This window comes from Sus scrofa, chromosome 15 (genome assembly GCF_000003025.6).
Source record: "Sus scrofa isolate TJ Tabasco breed Duroc chromosome 15, Sscrofa11.1, whole genome shotgun sequence".
Taxonomy (NCBI): Eukaryota; Metazoa; Chordata; class Mammalia; order Artiodactyla; family Suidae; genus Sus; species Sus scrofa.
In genome coordinates, this window is record NC_010457.5 from 112,874,325 (window position 1) to 112,895,418 (window position 21,094).

The following is a 21,094-nucleotide window of genomic DNA, read 5'->3' on the forward strand; positions in this document are numbered from 1 at the left end:
AAATTACTTACTGTTCAACTTCATTCTTTTTAACCTTCTTCTTAGATTTCTCAGAGCAGGTATAGAGTAGCCATTAGTCACAAAGGCAAACTCAGCCTTACTCTGAAGTGGGACCATTCTGGGAAATTTATTGAATATTCCAGGTGTTCAACAAAATCTTTCCACATGCGAATTCAAACCTCTTTCAACTTTGCATAAGCACAGGAAACTATTCAGCTCACAATTTCCCAATAACTTTTTATGTGCCCTTATGGAGTTTCACCGACACATGTATAGCTTATTATTAAACAAAGGTCTCAAGGGGACCACAGGAAGACTTCCAGTGCTCTGTCCTTGCTTATATAGGTCCCTCCTCTTTAGTATTCTCATCTACTGAATCCAGCTATCTCAGCCTCCCCAACTCCAATCTTTATCTCAGTCAAACAAGACCACTGTGCTCTACTTAGCTTTCCTCTCCCTCAGGGCAGAAAACCAGGGCAATCAGAGGGCTCACCTTATCTGTTTCTCTTTTCTTAGGAATCATTGAATCTCTGTCCTCCGCTGCCTTCTATCAATGTTTTGAAACAGTGACTATTTTATATTTTTTTTCTAGTTTTCTCATATTTACAGTCAAAGAGAAAGTGTAGTACAGTAACTCCTCTCCATATGGCTAGAAATCAAAGTGTGTGTGTGTGTGTGTGTGTGTGTGTGCATGTGTGTATGAGCTCTCCCTAAAGTATTTCTATTTTGTTTCTAATAGTTCAAACTCAGAATTTGATTGCCTTCTTGAAAAAAAAAAAAAAAACAGTTTTTTGGGGGGTTTTTTTGTTTGTTTTTTTCAGTTTAAGGCCAGAATCCTAAAAAACAACACCACCACGAAGTGAATTATGGATTCCTTTTTTGAGTGTTCCTGGACTATTACATGGAAGCAGAGCTATTTATCCATCTTACATCACACATCTATCTACCTTTCAACTGTTCTATAAGAAAAACAGTTAAATTGTTTGAGCCGCTATAGTTTCAAGTCACTTTCTCGCAACTTAGCCTTTACGTTAAATTCTTATGACTAATAGTGGGTCATAAAATAAACCCAGAGCAGGTAAGTAAGTGTATTAACTTAGAGGTAGAAAGAAAGCAAACAGGAAAGGGAGGTAGGTTGGTGATACCTTCTATACTACACTATATTATAAATACTACCCTAGCAAACATGATCAGTTTAAAAGAGAGACGAGGAGCATACCAAGACTATATAGTTCTATCAGAAGCAACTAGAAAAAAGTCATAACATTGCAGTGTATTGACTATTCACTGTTGTTTTTACCCTGATATAAATGAATTTAGGCAAGAATTAGTTCATTTACAAGCAGAGGAAAAAAAAGAATATAACTCTGCTTAGGGAGGTTCTCTCTGGATAAAGCCTACTACTAACTGAATGGATAATCAAATAATACAGGTCCTTGAAAGAACAGAAAGTCCAGCTGCTTCTCTACAGCTAACAAAAAAAATGTATTCCAAGAATCTCTCTTAAGAGTTCTAAGCCACATAATGAGAACCAGCCTAGGAGCAAAAGTCAGATTAACTCCTATCCAAATGCAGTTTCAGGTGGCCACAAAGTAGCAGCCATTGAGGGAGAGCTGGATGGACTGAGGAAAGTAGTAATTTAACTAGTTTGTGGGCTTAGCAACCATGATGAAGTGAGATCTTTGGCTCTGATGTTTTCACATATAGCTGACTAGAGGCAAACCGAATGAAAACCTACATTTTTGAGGCAAATCTATTAGTAAAAAACAAAACAAGGCAAACAAATAAAAATCCCCCACAAGCCTAGCACGCTCTATTCAGGGTGTCCAAATTTGCACCAACAAGAGAACAGGGTGAGAATACAGTGCAGCCTCCAATAAGGGTACACTCTCCAATACCCATTTCAGATATAGACACAAAGGATGATGCATAAGGAGTAACTCCCAAAGAGCAACACCAGGGACTTGAGTAGGGGGCGGGGAGGGGGAGGGAGGAGCTTCTCTTAGAAATCAGAATTAGGATTCTGCCAAGACCTTACTCAACTTCCAAAGCAAGAAGTGTTATTAACTATTGTAAGGACCCATTACAATGAGTATCCCATTGTTCGCTCTTCCCAGTGGGTATTTTACTATAGCTTTCCTATACCTACTCCGACACACAGACAAGAAACAAGACAGCAAGGATGATTAGAAAATTGTCTATTAGTTTATAGGTTACCACACATAAGAAACCACATCTGGTTCTGAAGGAGAGGACTTTACTCCACCCACTGAATGTGGCTTCGAGTCACAATCTTACTATATTGTGCAATTCTTCCTAGAACTCTGGCAAAACCCAGTGTGTCAACTATTTAAAATGAAATTTTCAACATTAGTTTAAAAGAATTTATACATCAGATTGGCATGTTTAGTCTTATTCTCTTACTATCTATCACCCCCTTGCCCAAGTCCAAAAAAAAAAAAAAAGAAGTGAGACAGAAGAAATGTAGAGGTTGGGGAATACTTATGCACTCCATCAATACCACCCCCTTTCTCTTGTATGGAAAGAATTTTTAAGTTAATGGTTTGTTAAACTGTCTTAACTATGTTTTTTATTTTTATTTTTTTAGGGCCACACTCATGGCATATGGAAGTTCCTAGGCTAGAGGTTGAATTGGAACTGCAGCTGCCAGCCTATGCTATAGCCACCGTGACACCAAATCCAAGCCGCATCTGCAACCTACCCTGCATCTTGCAGCAATGCCAGATCCTTAATCCTCTGAGTGAGGCCAGGGATCGAACCTGCATCCTCATGGATACTAGTTGGGTTCTTAACCTGCTGAACCGCAGTGTGAACTCCTTAACTGTGTTTTAAAAAATCCTTGCATAACATCAAAAATTGACAAATAGGGACATACAAATAAAGGAAATAAATGACTTTTTAAAACTAATCAAAAAATATTTGCTAAAGAAACAGTCTATAAACTCATGCACTTCAGCAGTTCAACAAGCACTGTGTGTGCACACCTGTTATATGTGTACATAACTTTTTAGTTCAGGAAGCCAGGCCACTGTATGGTGTTTCCAAACTATATACTACATAATGGCCTGGCTGAAAAGACAAGCAGGACTAAAAAAATCTAGCAAGAGTCTTGCACTCAAGCTCTGGAACAACAAATCTAAATCTACTCAGAGGAAGGAGAACTTTTGCACAAAAGTTCACAAATGCGCTAGTGATGGCCCTGCCAGCCACTATGATGGGCACTGAAAAGAAATAAAAGAGGATTAGGCTACCCTTGTTACTCAAAAAGATGACTACCACTAACCCAGAATTGAGTACAGGCATTTCTGCTGTAACAGCATATATGCATTCCTGAATAACTTTATGTTCTGTAAAATAAAAAGAGCTAAACTTATGAGGGGAAAAAGAAATTGAGCCAGACAATCAAAATCTATGGAATTTAGGACTATAGGATCCTAAAAAAACAATAACAATCCCTATAAAAATATTAGTACAGTTAAGTTTCCACTGGCATTTGTATCAAGAATAAGTCAGTCCATCCTTTAAAGCTTCATTTCCTGGAGCTCATGTTTTTTTCCTTTGATGTGGGTCCTTGAAGATATTCACTTCTAATAGAAACCAGTTTAATAAAAATTAAAAGTATCATCCAAAAATAGCTTTCTTCATAAATCAATTTCTTTTTAACACAAAGGAACTATCTTTTCAGCTTCTTCAACAAAATTTTCAAGTTCCTCAGATCTTTTAACATAGAAGATTATACAGCAATTTTTTGATGACTAAACCAGCAGCTTATTGTACTACAGAATGTACTTTTACAGTATTTTCAGGATTTTTCTTACTACTAAGTCCTTCTCTTTAGTTGTGAAAAAGCTTGCCCTGATAATTCCAAAACAATACGTTTGAAGCGGTTTGGAAAAAAAAAATCCAAGCCAAATTCCATATGATATTAACATCATTCCCTAATATGCCAAATGTTAAAAAAATTTTCAGAAAGAAGGAAAATTGTTTAAGTCATAAACTCAGAAATACACAAAGAGAAGAAGTACACTAGAGAATAAGTAAGGGTAAAACAACTTTTATTTTTCTTACTCTTAATAGATCTAATAGATAATGGATCTGTTTGTTCAAAATAATAATAGCAAGAATGTAAGCAATTATGTATACATATGTGTGTATATGCCTATATTTACTTACATATAAGTGAAATGAATGACAGGAGTGATACAAGGTACAAAGAAAATAGGATTTTTTTGTTATTATAAGGTACTTGCAGTAACTGGGAAAATGTATGTTATTGGAAAGTAAAGATAGATTGGTTATACTGCAAACTTCAGCGTAACAGCTAAAAAAATTTAAATAATTATATACTATTAAATAAGCAGAATTATATAAAATGTTCAACTAAAACTACATAAGACAGAGAATGTGGAAGACAAAAATAGGAGAAAAGAAAAAGGGCAACAAATAGAAAACAATGACAAAAATGGTAGATATTAAGCTACCACATCAAAAATCACTTTAAAGCATCAATGGTCTAAATATACTAATTGAAAGACAAAGATTGTCAGACTCAATAATACAAGACCCAACTATATGTTATAAGAAGCCCACTTTAAATATAAAAGACACCTATGTATTAAAACTAAACAGATAGAGAAAATTAGGTCATACTGACACTAATCAAAACAAAACAGGGAGTTTCCATTGTGGCTCAGTGGTAACGAACCCGACTATTATCTAGGAGGATGCAGGTTTGATCCCTGGCCTTGCTCAGTGGGGTAAGGATCTGGCATTGCCACAAGATGCAGGGTAGGTCACAGGTGTGACTTAGATCCTGTGTGGCTGTGGCTGTGGCGTAAGCTGGCAGCTGTAGCTACAGTTTGACTCCTAGCTTAGGAACTTCCATATGCAATGGGTGCGGCCCTAAAAAGCAAAAAAAAAAAAAGTGGGAGGAGGACTTCCCACCATGTTGTGTAGCAGATTAAGGATCCAGCATTGTCTCTGCAGTGGCTCAGGTCACTGCTGAAGGGCAGGTTCAGTCCCTGGCCTGGTGCAGTGCGTTAAGGATCCAGTGTTGCTGCAGCTGTGGCTCAGGTCATAGCCATAGCTCAGACTCGATCCCTGGCCCAGGAACTTCCATATGCTATGGGTGCAGCCAAAAAAAGAGAGAGGAACTATGTTAATTTCAGACAGAAGAGACTTCACAGCAAGGAAGTTATCATGGATAAAAAGGGGTATTACATAGTAATAAAAGGGTTAAAGTTCCCTTCGTGGCTCAGTGGTAACAAACCAACTAGTATCCATGAGGATGCAGGTTTAATCAGTGGCCTTGCTCAGTGGGTTAAGGATCCAGTGTTGCCATTAGCTGTGGTGTAGGTCACAGACACAGCTTGAATCTGACATTGCTGTGGTGGCTATGGCATAGGCCAGCAGCTCCAATTCAACCCCTGACCTGGGAACTTCCATATGCCTCAAGTGTGACTCTAAAAAAGAAAAAATAATAATAATAATAAATAATGATAATAAAAGGGTCAACACTTCAAGAAGATAATAATATTTAATATGTATGTGTAAACAAAAGAGCATCAAACCATATGATGCAAAACTGATAGACAATTACAAGAAGAAATAGATGAATCCATTATTGTAGTTGGAGGTTTCAATATTCACTCTATTGAAATGTGCAGATCCAACAGACAGATAATCAGTAAAGACTGAGATAAACTAAACAGCACCATTAATCAACTGGATATAATTGACATCTATAGCCTACTTCATCTAACAACACCTTTTTCTCAAGTTAATATGAAACATCAACCAAGGGACCATATTCTGGGCCACAAAACACACATTTACAAGTTTTTAAAAATAGAAATCATATAATCTATGCTCTCAGGCCACAATGAAATTAAATCAGAAATCATTAACAGAACGATTAACTAGAAAACCCCAAAATTCATGGAAATTAAACACCACACATGGAGCAAAGAATAAATCTCAGTAGAAATTTTTAAAATACTATGAACTAGGAGTTCCCTTGTTGCACAGCAGGTTAAGGATCTGGTGTTGTCACTACAGCAGCTCAGGTCACTGCTGCAGCTTGGATTCAATCGCTGGCCCATAATTCTGCATGTTGCATACATAGCTCTCCCTCAAAAAAAATAACATGAGGAGTTCCCATCATGGCACAGCAGAAACGAATCCAACTAGGAACCATGAGGGTTTGGGTTCAATCCCTGGCCTCACTCAGTGGGTTAAGGATCTGGTGTTGCAGTGAGCTGTGGTGTAGGTTGCAGACTCAGCTTGGATCTGACGTTGCTGTGGCTCTGGCATAGGCCAGCAGCAACAGCTCCAATTAGACCCCTAGCCTGGGAACCTCCGTATGCCACAGGTGTGGCCCTAAAAAGACAAAAAATAAATAAATGAAAATAAATAAATAATATGAGCTAAATGAAAATGCAAATACAACCATCAAAATTTGTGGGATGCAGTAGAAACAGCACTTATGGGGGAAAAGCATAAGCAAAAAATACAATTTACAGCATTAAATTCATGTATTAGAAAATAAAAGAGGAGTTCCCATTGTGGCACAGTGGAAACAAATAAACTAGGTACCATGAGGCTGCAGGTTTGATCCCTGGCCTTGCTCAGCAGGTCAAGGATCCTGTGCTGCTGTGGCGTAGGCTGGCAGCTACAGCTTTTATTAGACCCCTAGCCTGGGAACCTCCATATGCCATGGGTGCAGCTCTAAAACAACAAAAAGACAAAAAAAAAAAAAAAAAAAAAAACAAGAAAAGAAAAGAGATCTAAAAATCAACCATCTAAGCTTCTACTTTAGGAAATGAAAAAAAAAAAAGAGCAAATTAAATCCAAAGTAAGCAGAAAAAAAGAAATTATGAAAATCAGAGCAGAGATCAATGAAACAAAAAACATGAAATCAACTAAGAAAATCAAAACCAAAAAATGGTTCTTTGATAAGATCAGTAATAATAAATAAGCATCTAGCCATAATAACTAGAATTAAAGAGAGATGATAGAACTTACCAATATTAGAAATGCAAGAGGAGACGTCACCACAGATTCTACGGACACTAAGCAGGTAATAAAGGGATATCAGGAACAACCCTAAGTCCACTAATTTGATAACCTAGAGGAAATGGACCAACTTCTTAAAGGTACAATCTTCCAAATCTCACACAAAAACAAATAAACAATCTGAACTTGTATCTGTTAAAGAAATTAAATCAATAATTAATAACTGTCCAAAACAGAAAACACTAGGCCCAAATGGGTTCGCTGGTAAATTCTACCAAGAATTTAAGGAATAAATTGCACCAATTCTCTACAATCTCTTTCAGAAGACAGAAGAAGATAGACTGCCTCCTAACTCACCTATGAGTCTAGTGTTACCCTAAGACCCAAACCAGACAAAGATATTATAAGAAAACTACAATCTCATGATAACAGACACAAAGAACCTCAAAATATTAGCAAATTGTATTTAACTACATATAAAAAGACTTTTACACCATAACTTAGTGGGATTTATCCCAGGTATGCAAAGCTGGTTCAACATTCATAATCAATTAATCTGGTCATTGCTACTGCAGGGGTTCAATCCCTGTCCCACGAATTTCTGCATGCCATAGGCACAGCCAAAAAGTAAAATGAAATTTTTTTTAAAAAATAAAAAACTTAAAGTAGAATACAGGAGGCAGAAGAACGAATAAGCGAGGCGGAGGACAGATTAGTGGAAACTACGGATGCAGAACAGAAAAGAGAAAAAAGATTGAAAAGAAATGAAGAGAATCTCAGAAAACTCTGGGACAACATTAAACATACCAACATCCGTTATTATAGGGATGCCAGAAGAAGAAGAGAGAGAGGAGACAGATAAAATATTCCAAGAGATAATAGCCAAAAACTTCCCTAACATGGGAAAGGAATCACCTACTCAAATCCAGCAGCACAATGAGTACCATATAAAATAAACCCAAGGAGGAATACACCAAGACACATACTAATCAAACTGACCAAAATTAAAGACAAAGAGAAAATCTTGAAAGCAGCTAGGGAAAAGAAGCAAATAAAATACAAGGGAACCCCAATAAGGTTACCAGCAGATTTTTCAGCAGAAATTCTGCAGGCCAGAAGGGAGTGGCATGATATACTTAATGAGATGAAAGGAAAAAAACCTCCAACCAAGATTACTTTACCCAGCAAATCTCTCCTCCAGATTTGAAGGAGAAATCAAAACCTTCACAGATAAGCAAAATCTGAGAGAATTCAGCAACACTAAACCAGCCTTACAACAAATACTAAAGGAACTTCTATAGGCAGAAAAGAACAAGAGAAGAAGGAAAGAAAAAAGAGCAGCAAAAACAAATCCAAAGCAATTAATAAAATGGCAATAAGAACATACATATCAATAATTACCTTAAATGTTAAAGGACTAAACGCCCCAACCAAAAGACATAGAATGGCTGAATGGATACAAAAACAAGACCCATATATATGCTGACTTCAAGAGACAGACTTCACTTCTTGGGGCACATACAAATTGAAAGTGAGAGGATGAAAGAAAATATTTCATGCAAACGGGGAACAAAAGAAAGCTGGAGTAGCAATACTCCTATCAGACAAAATAGACTTTAAAATGAAGAATATTTTAAGAGACAAAGAAGGACACTACATAATGATCAAAGGATCAATCTAAGACGATGATATAACAATATTAAATATCTATGCACCCAACACAGGTTCACCACAATATATGAGGCAACGGCTAACGTCCTTAAAAGAACAAATCAACAATGACACAATAGTGGGGGACATTAACACTCCACATACAGCAATGGACAGATCAACCAGACAGAAAATCGATAAGGAAACACAGGCCCTGAATGATGCATTAAACCAGATGAACTTAATAGATATTATAGGACATTCCATCCAAAAGCAATAGAATACACATTCTTCTCAAGAGCACACGGAATGTTCTCTAAGATTGATCACATCCTTGGCTACAAAGCAAGCCTTGGTAACTTTAAGAAAACTGAAATCATATCAAGCATCTTCTCTGACGACAACACTATACGACTGGAAATCAACACCAAGAAAAAAACTGCAAAAAACACAAACACGTGGAGACTAAACAACATGCTACTAAACAACCAATGAATCACTGAAGAAATCAAAGAGGAAATTACAAAATACCTGGAAGCAAATGACAACAAAGATACAACAATCCAAAACCTATGGGATGCAGCAAAAGCCGTTCCAAGAGGAAAGTTTATACCAATACAAGCCCACCTCAGGAAACAAGAAAAAGCTCAAATAAATAAGCTAACTTTACATCTCAAGCAGCTCGAGAGAGAAGAACAGACAAAACCTAAAGTTAGTAGAAGGAAAGAAATCATAAAGATCTGAGCAGAAATCAATGAAATAGAAATGAAGAAAACTATAGAAAAGATCAATGAAACAAAAAGCTGGTCCTTTGAAAAGATCAACAAAACTGATAAACCCTTAGCCAGACTTATCAAGCAAAAAAGAGAGAGGACTCAAATCAATAAAATTAGAAATGAAAAAGGAAAAGTAACAATAGATATCACAGAAATACAAAGGATCATAAGAGACTACTATATGCAACTATATGCCAATAAAATGGAAAACCTAGAAGAAATGGACAAAGTCTTAGAAAAGTACAATCTTCCAAGACTAAACCAAGACGAAATAGAAAAGATGAATGGACCCATCACAAGAACTGAAATTCAAACTGTGACTAAAAAACTTCCAACAAACAAAAGTCCAGGACCAGATGGCTTCACGGGCAAATTCTACCAAACATTTAGAGAAGAGCTAACACCCATCCTTCTGAAACTATCTCAAAAAATTGCTGAGGAAGGGACACTCCCAAACTCATTCTAAGAGGCCACCATCACCCCGATACCAAAACCAGACAAAGATACCACAAAAAAAGAAAACTACAGGCCAACTTCACTGATGAACACAGATGCAAAAATTCTCAACAAAATACTAGCAAACCGCATCCTCCCATACATTAAAAGGATTGTACATCATGATCAGGGATGCAAGGGTTCTTCAATAGCCGCAAATCCATCAGTGTGATATACCACATTAACAAACTGAAGAATAAAAACCATATGATCCTCGCAATAGACGTGGAAAAAGCCTTTGACAAAATCCAACACCCATTTCTGATAAAAACCCTTCAGAAAGTGGGCAGAGAGGGAACCTACCTCAACATGTTAAAGGCCATATATGACAAACCCACAGCTAACACCATTCTCAATGGTGAAAAGCTGAAAGAATTCCCACTGAGATCAGGAACAAGACAAGGATTTCCGCTCTCGCCACTACTCTTCAACATAGTTTTGGAAGTCCTAGCCACAGCAATCAGAGAAGTAAAAGAAATAAAAGGAATCCAAATTGGAAAGGAAGAAGTAAAACTATCACTATTTGTGGATGACATGATACTATATCTAGAGGATCCTAAAGACTCTACCAGAAAACTGTTTAGAGCTCACCCACGAATTTGGCAAAGTCACAAGATACAAAATTAATACACAGAAATCGATGGCATTCCTATATACTAAAAATGAGAGATCAGAAAGAGAAATTACGGAAGCAATCCCGTTCACCATTGCATCCAAAAGAATAAAATACCTAGGAGCAAACCTACCTAAGAGACAAATGACCTGTACTCTGAAAACTATAAGCCACTGATGAAAGAAATCAAAGATGACACAAATAGATGGAAAGATATACCATGCTCATGGCTTGGAAGAGTTCATATTATGGAAATGACTATACTACCCAAGGCAATCTACAGATTCAATGCAATCCCTATCAAATTACCAAGGACATTTGTCACAGAACTCAAACAAAATATTTTAAGTTTGTATGGAAGCATAACAGACCCAGACTAGCCAAAGACATCCTGAAAAAGAAAAATGGAGCTGGAGGAATCAGGCTCCCAGACTTCAGGCTATACTGCAAAGCAAGTCATCAAAACTGTATGGTACTGGCACAAAGACAGAAATATAGATCAGTGGAACAGGATAGATAGCCCAGAATTAAACCCACGCACCTACAGCCAACTAATCTATGACAAAGGAGGCAAGAACATACAATGGAGAAAGGACAGCTTCTTCAATAAGTGGTGCTGGGAAAACTGGACAGCCACAAGGAAAAGAATGAAATTAGAACACTCCCTAACACCATACACAAAAATAAACTCCAATGGATTAAAGACCTAGATATAAGACCAGACACTATCAAACTCTTAGAGGAAAACATAAACCAAACACTCTCTCACATAAACGACAGCAACATCTTCTCAGATCTATCTCTTAGAGTATTGACAATAAAAAGAAAAATAAACAAATGGGACCTACTCAAACTTCAAAGTTTCTCCACAGCAAGGAAGCCCTAAACAAAGTGAAAAGACAACCCACAGAATGGGAGAAAATCTTTGCAAGTGAATCAACTGACAAGGGATTAATCTCCAAAATTTATAAACACCTTCTGCAGCTCCATACCAAAAAAAACAAACAACTCCCATCAAAAAATGGTCAGAAGATCTGAACAGACAATTCTCCAAAGAAGACATACAGATGGCCAAAAAACACATGAAAAGATGTTCAACAGCACTCATTACTGGAGAAATGCAAATCAAAAACACTATGAGGTAGCCCCTTACACCAGCCAGAATGGCCATCATCAAAAAGTCTACAAACAATAAGTGCTGGAGAGGGTGTGCAGAAAAAGGAACCCTAGTACACTGTTGGTGGGACTGTAAATTGGTGCAACCACTGTGGAAAGCAGTATGGAGATTCCTCAGAAAACTAAACATAGAACTACCATTGATTCAGCAATCCTACTCCTGGGCATCTACCCTGAGAAAACCACGACTTGCAAAGACACATGTACTCCAATGTTCACTGCAGCACTATTTACAATAGCCAAGACATGGCAACAACCTAAATGTCCATCGACAGAGGAGTGGATCCAGAAGATGTGGTACATATACACAATGGAATATTACTCAGCCATTAAAAAGAACAAAATACCAGCATTTTTAGCAACATGGATGGACCTGGAAATTATTATGCTAAATGAAGTCAGCCATACAATGAGACACCAACATCAAATGCTTTTGCTGACATGTGGAATCTGAAAAAAGGACAGACTGAACTTCTTTGCAGAACAGATGCTGACTCACAGACACTGAAAAACTTATGATCTCTGGAAGAGACAGTTTGGGGGGTGGGGGGGAAGTGTTAGGGCCGTGGGATGGAAATCCTGTGAAATCAGATTGTTATGATCATTATACAACTACAGATGTGATAAATTCATTTGAGTTAATAAAAAAATAAAAATAAAAAATAGAAAAGTAAAAAAAATAAAAATAATTAAAAATTTAAAGTAAATAAATCAATTCATGTGATTCATCCCATCAACAGGCATCACATCATAACATTATCACATCATAGCATCATCATATTCATATCAAAAAAAAAACAATTGCATGATCATACCAATAGGTGCAGATAAAGTATTTCACAAAATACAACACCATTCATAATAAAAACTCTAACTAAACTAGAGATAGAGGAAATTTCCTGATCTTGATAATGATTACTGACCAAAAAGCTATAGCTGTATTACCCTTAATGGTAAGAAACTAAAAACTTTGCCACCAAGGTCAGAAGTAAGACAATATATCCCCTCATCTCTCCTTTTCAACATTGTACTTGAAATTGTAGCTAATGGAATAGAAAAGGAAATAAAAGATATAAAGATATGTAAGAAAGAGAAAAAACTACTTGTTCACATAATTCTAGCTGTTGCTCAGAGGGTTAAGAATCTGACTAAAGTGGCTTGGGTTGATACAGTGGCATGGGTTTGATTCCCCACCCAGAGCAGTGGATTAAAGAATCTGGTGTTGCACAGCTATGGCATAGGATTCAATCTCTGACCCTGGAAATTTCATATGCCACAGGTGGAGCAAAAGCAAAAAACAAAAAACTCTTTTGGCAGATGACATGACTATATATGGAAAAATCCAAAAGAACCATAAAAAACAAAAGGCTGCAACTAATAAGCAATAACAAGGTTGCAGGATACAAAGTTGACATACAAAAGTCAACTGCTTTCCTATATAGCAACAGTGAAAAAACAACAGAATTTGAATTAAAAACTCCTTACCATTTACATTAGCACCCCCCAAAATGAAATACTTAGGTATAAATCTTATAAAATAAGTACAAACTCTATATGAGGAAAACTATAAAACTAAGATACCAAAGAAGAACAGCAAAAAAAGAGATTCCCTCTTCATGAATAGGAACATTCAATACTGTCAATATGCCCAACATGATCTATGGACTCAATTCAATCCCAATCAAAATCCCAGCAAACAGTTTTGCACAATCAACAAATTGATTCTAAAGTTTATATGGAGAGGCAAAAGACCCAAGATAGCTAACACAATATTAAAGGACAACAGCAAAGTCAGGGGATTGACACTAACCATATTCAAGACTTAGTACAAAGCTATAGTAATCAATGGGATGGAAATGCTATAAAATTGGGTTGTGGAGTTCCCGTCGTGGCGCAGTGGTTAACGAATCCGACTAGGAACCATGAGGTTGCGGGTTCGGTCCCTGCCCTTGCTCAGTGGGTTAACGATCCGGCGTTGCCATGAGCTGTGGTGTAGGTTGCAGACGCGGCTCGGATCCCGCGTTGCTGTGGCTCTGGTGTAGGCCGGTGGCTACAGCTCCAATTGGACCCCTAGCGTGGGAACCTCCATATGCCATGGGAGTGGCCCAAGAAATAGCAAAAAAAAAAAAGCCTAAAAATAAAAAAAAAAAAATTGGGTTGTGATGATCGTTGCACAACTATAAATGTAATAAAATTCCCTGAGTTAAAAAAGTTGTATTTCTATTCCTAAAAATAAAATAAAGTTACAGTAATCAAGACAGTGTGATGTTGGCAAAGGAATAGACAAACAGATTAATAAAACCTAACTGAGAGGCCAAAAATAAATCCATCTAAATATGGTCAACTGATCTTTGACAAAGAAGTAAAGATAATATAGTAGAGAAAAGGCAGTCTTTTCAATATATAGTGTTGGAAAAACTAGACACCCACTCTTAAAAAAAAAATGAATCTAAATATATACCTTATACTCTTCCAAAGAATTAACTCAAAATTGATCACAGACCTGTTTATAAACAAAACCATAAAACTCCACAAAGATAACATAGGAGAAAATCTAGTGATTTGCATACTGTGATCACACTTTAGATAAAATAACAAAGGCATGATTCATGAGAGAAATAACCGAAAAGCTGGACGTCATTAAAGTTAAAAACTTCTCTGCACAGGACACTTGTAAGAGAATGAGAAGACAAGCCACATACTAGAAGAAAATACTTGTAAAAGATATTTGATAAAGGACTATTTTCCAAAATATACAAAGAACTCTTAAAACTCAACCCGATAAAAAAATAGGAAAATAAATAGACACCTCAACAAAGAAGACATGTATATGGCAAGTAAGCGTATTAAAAGATGACCAACATCATATATCATTAGGGAATTGCAAATTAAGACAATCATAAGATTCCACTACACATCGATGACCACAGCCAAAATCCAAAGCACTGACAACATCAAATGCTAGCAGAGATGTGAAGCAGTAGGAATTCTCATTCAGTGTAGGCTGGAATGCAAAATAGCACAGCCACTTTGGAAGAGAGTTTGACAGTTTCTTACAAAAGTAAACACACCATATAATCCAGCAATTGGACTCCCTGGCATCTACCCAAATGAATTGAAAATGTATCTCCACACAAAAACCTGTAAAAGCTTTACTAATAATTTCCAAAATTATTAATACAGCATAATTTTTTCATTCAGCAGCCAAGATATCGTTCAACAAGTTAATGGATAAACTGTGGGATATGCAGACAATGGAATATTAGCCAGTGCTAAAAATAAATGAACTATCAAGCCAGGAAAAGACATGGAAAAAACTTAAATGCATAGTACTAAATCAAAAAGTCAATGTGAAAGGCTACACACTGTATGATTCCAATATGACATAGTTTTGTCTTTTGGAAAAGACAAAACTATGGAGATAGTAAGGTTAGTGGTCGTCAGGGGTTATGGGGAAGGAAAGGATAAACAGGCAGAACACATAGGATTTGCAGGGCAGTGAAACTATTCTGTGTGATACTACAATGGTGGATACATGACAGACCCACAAGATGTGCAACACCAAGAGTAAACCCTATTACAAACTACAGACTTCGGGCGATAATGATGTACCTATGTAGACCCACTGATTGAAAACATTGTCACTGTGGTGGGAGATAGCAATAGTGCAGAGAAGTTGTATGTGTGAAGGGGGACAGGGGATATGTGGGAACTCTGTGCTTTATGCTCAATATTCCTATGAACCTAAAACTGCTCTAAAATAAATTTTACTAGTTAAAAAAATATAAAACAATGAGCTTATTTTAACTGAAATATTATTTTTCTTGATGTGCACATACCACAATTTAAAATATTTTTTTACCATTTTGTAACTATTTCTCTGTTTCACAATTACATTTTTGAATTTCTGCTCCTCACTTCCCTTTTGTCACAAATTGTCACTCAAGTATCATTGCAATTTCTCTAGGATTGTTTTTCATTCAACCCTTTATTAGCTTTCCACATTAGAAAAATAAATAAAATCACAGACTTCACTGGAGTTTTCTTGTGGCACAGTGGGTTAAGGATCCAACGTTGTCACTGTAGTGGCTCAGGTTGCTGCTGTGGTGCAGGTTCAATCCCTGGCCTGGGACTTTTTACATTCCACAAGTGCAGCCAAAAAAAAGAAAAAAACAAAACAAAAAATAATTAGACTTCACCCATCTACTTATGAAGTGTAGAGAATTAAAAGATGATAAACAGAAAAACAATTTGTCAACTTGTTACTATAAAAACATAAAAGTACTCTTACTTGCAATTTATTAATATAATGTTATTAGTCTCTTGACTCTCTGAATGTCACACTGAATTCATACTCCTATGTATGTTAATTCCTCAAAGGGAAATTCATCACCTGTTTTTTTACTTCTTTTCCTTTCTACTGAATTATGAAGAAAACTGAGTATTAATTTCTGCAGGTCTACAAGAAACTTCCTATTCTTTGTTGTCTTTCAATCTGGAAAGTTCCACCTGACAGCTTATATATTAAACATCAACAATTCTCCCTTCTTTCTTAGTGAGTATCTGATTTTGCTTAAAAGAATTTCCTTATCAAGGCAGCCAATTTACATACTGAAGCAAAAACTCAAAGAAAATTTGAATGTATAGAAAGTAATTTGGAAAAAAATGAAGAGATTTCTCTTCCAACATCTAAGTTGAGTAATTTGCAAGATACTGGCAGATTACTTAGAGTAAGACAAGAAACCCTGTTTCTTCCTTTTTTTTTTTTTTTTTTTCTTTTTCTCTTTTACAACCTTGGAGGATCAAAACAAGTCTGTGTCAAAATTTATGAATTTTCCTACATGCATCCTGGAAGAAAGTAACTAATCATCATTTCCCAGAAGAAAAGAAAAAAAAAAAAAAAAAAGCTAGAACTTTCCTAAGGCCTTACCACTAGATGCAAGGTAACATAACTGCAATCTGTCAGTGATCCACGCACAACCGATTCAGCACGTACACACCTGACTTCCAACTGCCAAAACCAACATTTCTTTGAGGGCTTTTTGTTGCTGTTGCTTAAGCGGACTTTGTCATTCAAGTGGCATAAGGACTGCTAGGGAATTAACCAGACAGCCTTTACCTAGTAACTGATGGGATTTGATATACAAACACTCCAGCCTCCTTACCTCTCAAATGGTTAATTCAGGCATGTATTTCACATTGGCTCCCCAAGTTCTCCATGGGGCGCTCCAGTCTTCCACAATAGTACTGCTTAATAAGATGCTCTTTTTTTTTTTTCTTTTTTTTTTTTTTGTCTTTTTGCTATTTCTTTGGGCCTCTCCCGCGGCATGTGGAGGTTCCCAGGCTAGGGGTCGAATTGGAGCTGTAGCCACCGGCCTACATATCAAACCTACAAAAAACAAAGTCCTCCTATTTTCCTTTCTCAAGTAAACTGACTTTTTTTTTTTCCCGGCTTTTTAGGGCCACACCTCAGAATATGGAGGTTCCCAAGCTAGGGGTCAAATCAGAGCTACAGCTGCCAGCCTACACCACAACCACAGCAACACAGGATCTAGGCTGCATCTGTCACCTACACCATAGCTCACAGCAACGGCGGATCCTTAACCCACTGAGCAAGGCCAGGATCAAGCTCACAACCTCATGTTTCCTCAGATTCACTTCAGGTGCACCATGACGGGACCTACCAAAAGTAAACTGACTTTTAAAAAAGTGTCTAACGTACACAAGTTTTTCAGTCAAAAGTTATTTTTAAAGTATATCAATAAGGTCATTATGAATTAATCTATTGCCGATATTTAAATACATATTTGAAATAACTGGTAGTGGCTAATGTACTTCCCAATTTCCTAACACAATCATATTCCTTCACAGGTAAATTTCCTAAGAGTGAAGGAGTGAAGAAATTTGTTTTTCTTATGGGGCTGTAAAGTAGAAACAAAACAGCATTTGTTATTATATAACTAAGATTTTTTTTTTTTTTTTTTTTTTTGCTGTGCCCAAAGCAATGTGCACGTTCCCAAGCCACAGAATGAACCTGATCCAAAGCAGTGACAATGACAAATCCACTAAGTCACAAAGGAACTCCCCAAATAGTTACTTTAAATGTCCATATTTTGACATATTTCATCATTCACTGAACACATACTCATACTGGTTCTGAGATGTACAAGATACATCTTGTGACCAGTTTGGTACTAGAGACCAAGGAAGATATGAGGGAAAAATCAACTACAGAATGAAATAAGAAAAGATTATCAGAGAAATTATCAGATTGCCAACTGCAATTTTTGTTCCTTGACAACTACACATACAAATACAGAAAAAATTCATTCATTTACTCAATAAATAACAAACAACTACTAAAAAGTAGAGAATGCTAGGCAGTAGGCATACAATGACAGAGAAAAATAATCCTCAACTTTAAGGTGCTTAAAATTAAGCTGCACAGCAAAGGAAACTATTAAAAAATGAAAAGGCTGCATACTGAATGGGAAAATATATCTGCAAACAATATATCTGATAAAATGTTAATATCCAAACTACACAAAAAACTCAATACAACTCAACATCAAACCCAAACAATGTGATTAAAAAATGAAGAGGACCTGAATAGACATTTTTCCAAAGAAGACATACAGATGATGAAAAGGTGCTCATCATCACTGATCATCGGAGAACTGCAAATCAAAACCACAATAAGCTATCACCTCTTACCACTAGAATCGTTATTACCAGAGACAAGAAATAGCAAGTATTGGCAAGGATGTAGAATAAAAGGGCCTTTGTGCACTGTTGGTAAGAATGTAAATTAGAACAACCACTATGGAAAACAGTATGGAAGGTCCTCAAAAAATTAAACATAGAACTACATTTCTGGGCATTTATCCACAGAAAACGAAACTAACTCAAAAAGATATATGCAACCCCATGTTCACTACAGAAGTATTTATGATAGCTAAGATATGGAAGAAATCTAAGTTTCCATTGATAGGTAAATAGAGAAGAACATGGGTTTTTTAAACATTTACACATACATACAATGGAATAATATTCAGCCATAAGAAATTAATCTAGAGGGCATTATGCTAAGTGAAATAAGTCAAAGAAAGACAAATACCATATGACCCCACTTATATATGGAATCTAAAAAACAAAACAAAACAAAAGGAGATTCATAAATACAGAGAATAAACAGGTGGTGGGGGAAGAAGTAAAGGGGATTAAGAGGGACATACCTCCAGTTATAAAATAAATAAGACACAGAGATGTAATGTACAACATTAGGAATATAGTTGATCATATTGTAATAAATTTGTATGGGGATAGATGGTTACTAGATTTATCCATCATTTCAAAGGGTATGCAAATGTCAGATCACTACACAGCATACCTAACATTAATATAACATTGTATGTCAATTACATTTCAATGATTAAAAAAAACCCTGCCTATTAGCTCTTCTCAACAACAAAAAAGGAAATAATTTACAATATTTACCTACTAAATTTTATTAAATTGAATTACTTCAAAAGTATTATAAACATAAAACTTGATAAATTTCTGGACTTCTTCCAGAACACATCATAACATAATGTTGACAAAGTCACATGGTCAAATAGAAAGAGTGTAAGCTTAAATTTTCACATACATGAGCAAAAAGCCCAGCTCTACCACTTACTTGGCTTTCTAACCATAACCAAGTCACTTAACCATGCTGAGACTTCTTCTTTTCTTTTTTTTTTTTTTTTTAATGCTTTTTAGGGCCGCACTTGTGGCATATGGAAGTTCCCAGGCTAGGGGTTGAATCGGAACTATAGCTGCCAGCCTAGCCGCAGCCACAGCAACACAGGAACCAAGCCAAATCTGTGACCTACACCACAGCTCACAGCAATGCTGGATCCTTAACCCACTGAGCGAGGCCAGGGATCAAACCCGCAACCTCATGGTTACTAGTTGGATCCATTTCCACTGTGCCACAACGGGAACTCCGAGCCTTTTTCTTCTTTAGTGAAATAAAGATAACAACAATTACCTCCATCATTTGTAGAAAGGATTAAATAATATATTAAATGAAAGTAAACAGCACAATGCTAGTCAGAAAAATATGTCCTCAATAACAATAAGCTTTCATATTTAAATATATTTCAAATAGTGATAATAGAACACCAATAGCCTGAAATGCTCATTTTTTTATATTCTACTCTTCAATATAAAATATACCGATCTTCTATTTATTAGTAAAAATTAGTATGTTTATTAGCTTCTAATTCTATGATTCTCATTTTTCTTTGAGAATTTAATAAAAATGAATGAAATTCTTCATCCCAAAATACCACATCTGTACACAGTATTTTTTATCAATTTAGGGACAGTAACAAACTCTCTCAAAGCTAGATTAAAAAGTATACTCTATCTGGCTGTTTGAAATAAAATTAATTCAAATTAAATTAAAAATTCAGTTCTCAATTTTTATTAAGTTGTTGTACTGGCTACATTTCAAGTACTCAACAGCCACACAAAGCTAGTGCCTACTGGATAACACAAGAAACAGAACATTTTCATCACCCCAGAAACTTTTATCAGAACTGTTCTGGATTATTAAAACAGTATGATAAGTAAAACTACTTTTCTCTGTGGTTTTGTTTTGTTTTGTTTTATAAAATATATAGATACCTCTTTGAAGCAGATTCCCAAGAGGGTAGAGGCTATAAATATTTTGCCCACAGCTGAATCTCTACGGTCCACAACATAATAAGCATTCAACAGGTATCTAATGGCAGACATTATAATTTTGTTTTGGTTATATTAATCTAGCAAAAAATTGACCATGTTGGTAAAGACCAGAGCCAAAACCTGTAAATACATAGTTTTTTTAAAAAATTTTTAAGTAGGTCATTTTCTATGTACTATCAACTGATAAACTCTTGAAACCCATGAGGGCTCCCTAGGCAGACTTTAAACTTTTTTTAGCTATGCTTATCAGCTAGATCACTTAAGCAAAATTTTAAGCACTGTCCATAGCCTATTCTAGTCAAGGACAGGAAAAATACTTACAGCTAATTACCTTTTATTATTCCTGTATGGGTTTTTCCTACACAGAATAGTTGAGAAACTAATTTTTAAATACTATGTATATATTTAAACACTGCAGTTTTAAATACTTAGAGCTAATTACCTTTTATTATTCCTGTATGGGTTTTTCCTATACAGAATAGTTGAGAAACTTATTTTTAAATACTATGTATATATTTAAACACTGCAGTTTTTAACAAATGAAATATTTGTAAAATTCACCCAGGTTTTATAAGTTAAAGCTTATGGCACTAAGATTTTAGAAAACCTATTTCCT

General features: G+C 35.9%; 1 protein-coding gene across 1 annotated transcript in view; it reads right to left on the bottom strand.

Annotated features, from left to right (window-relative positions):
• Positions 1-21,094, bottom strand: part of KANSL1L (KAT8 regulatory NSL complex subunit 1 like) — a 161,100-nt gene that overhangs the window by 133,198 nt on the left and 6,808 nt on the right.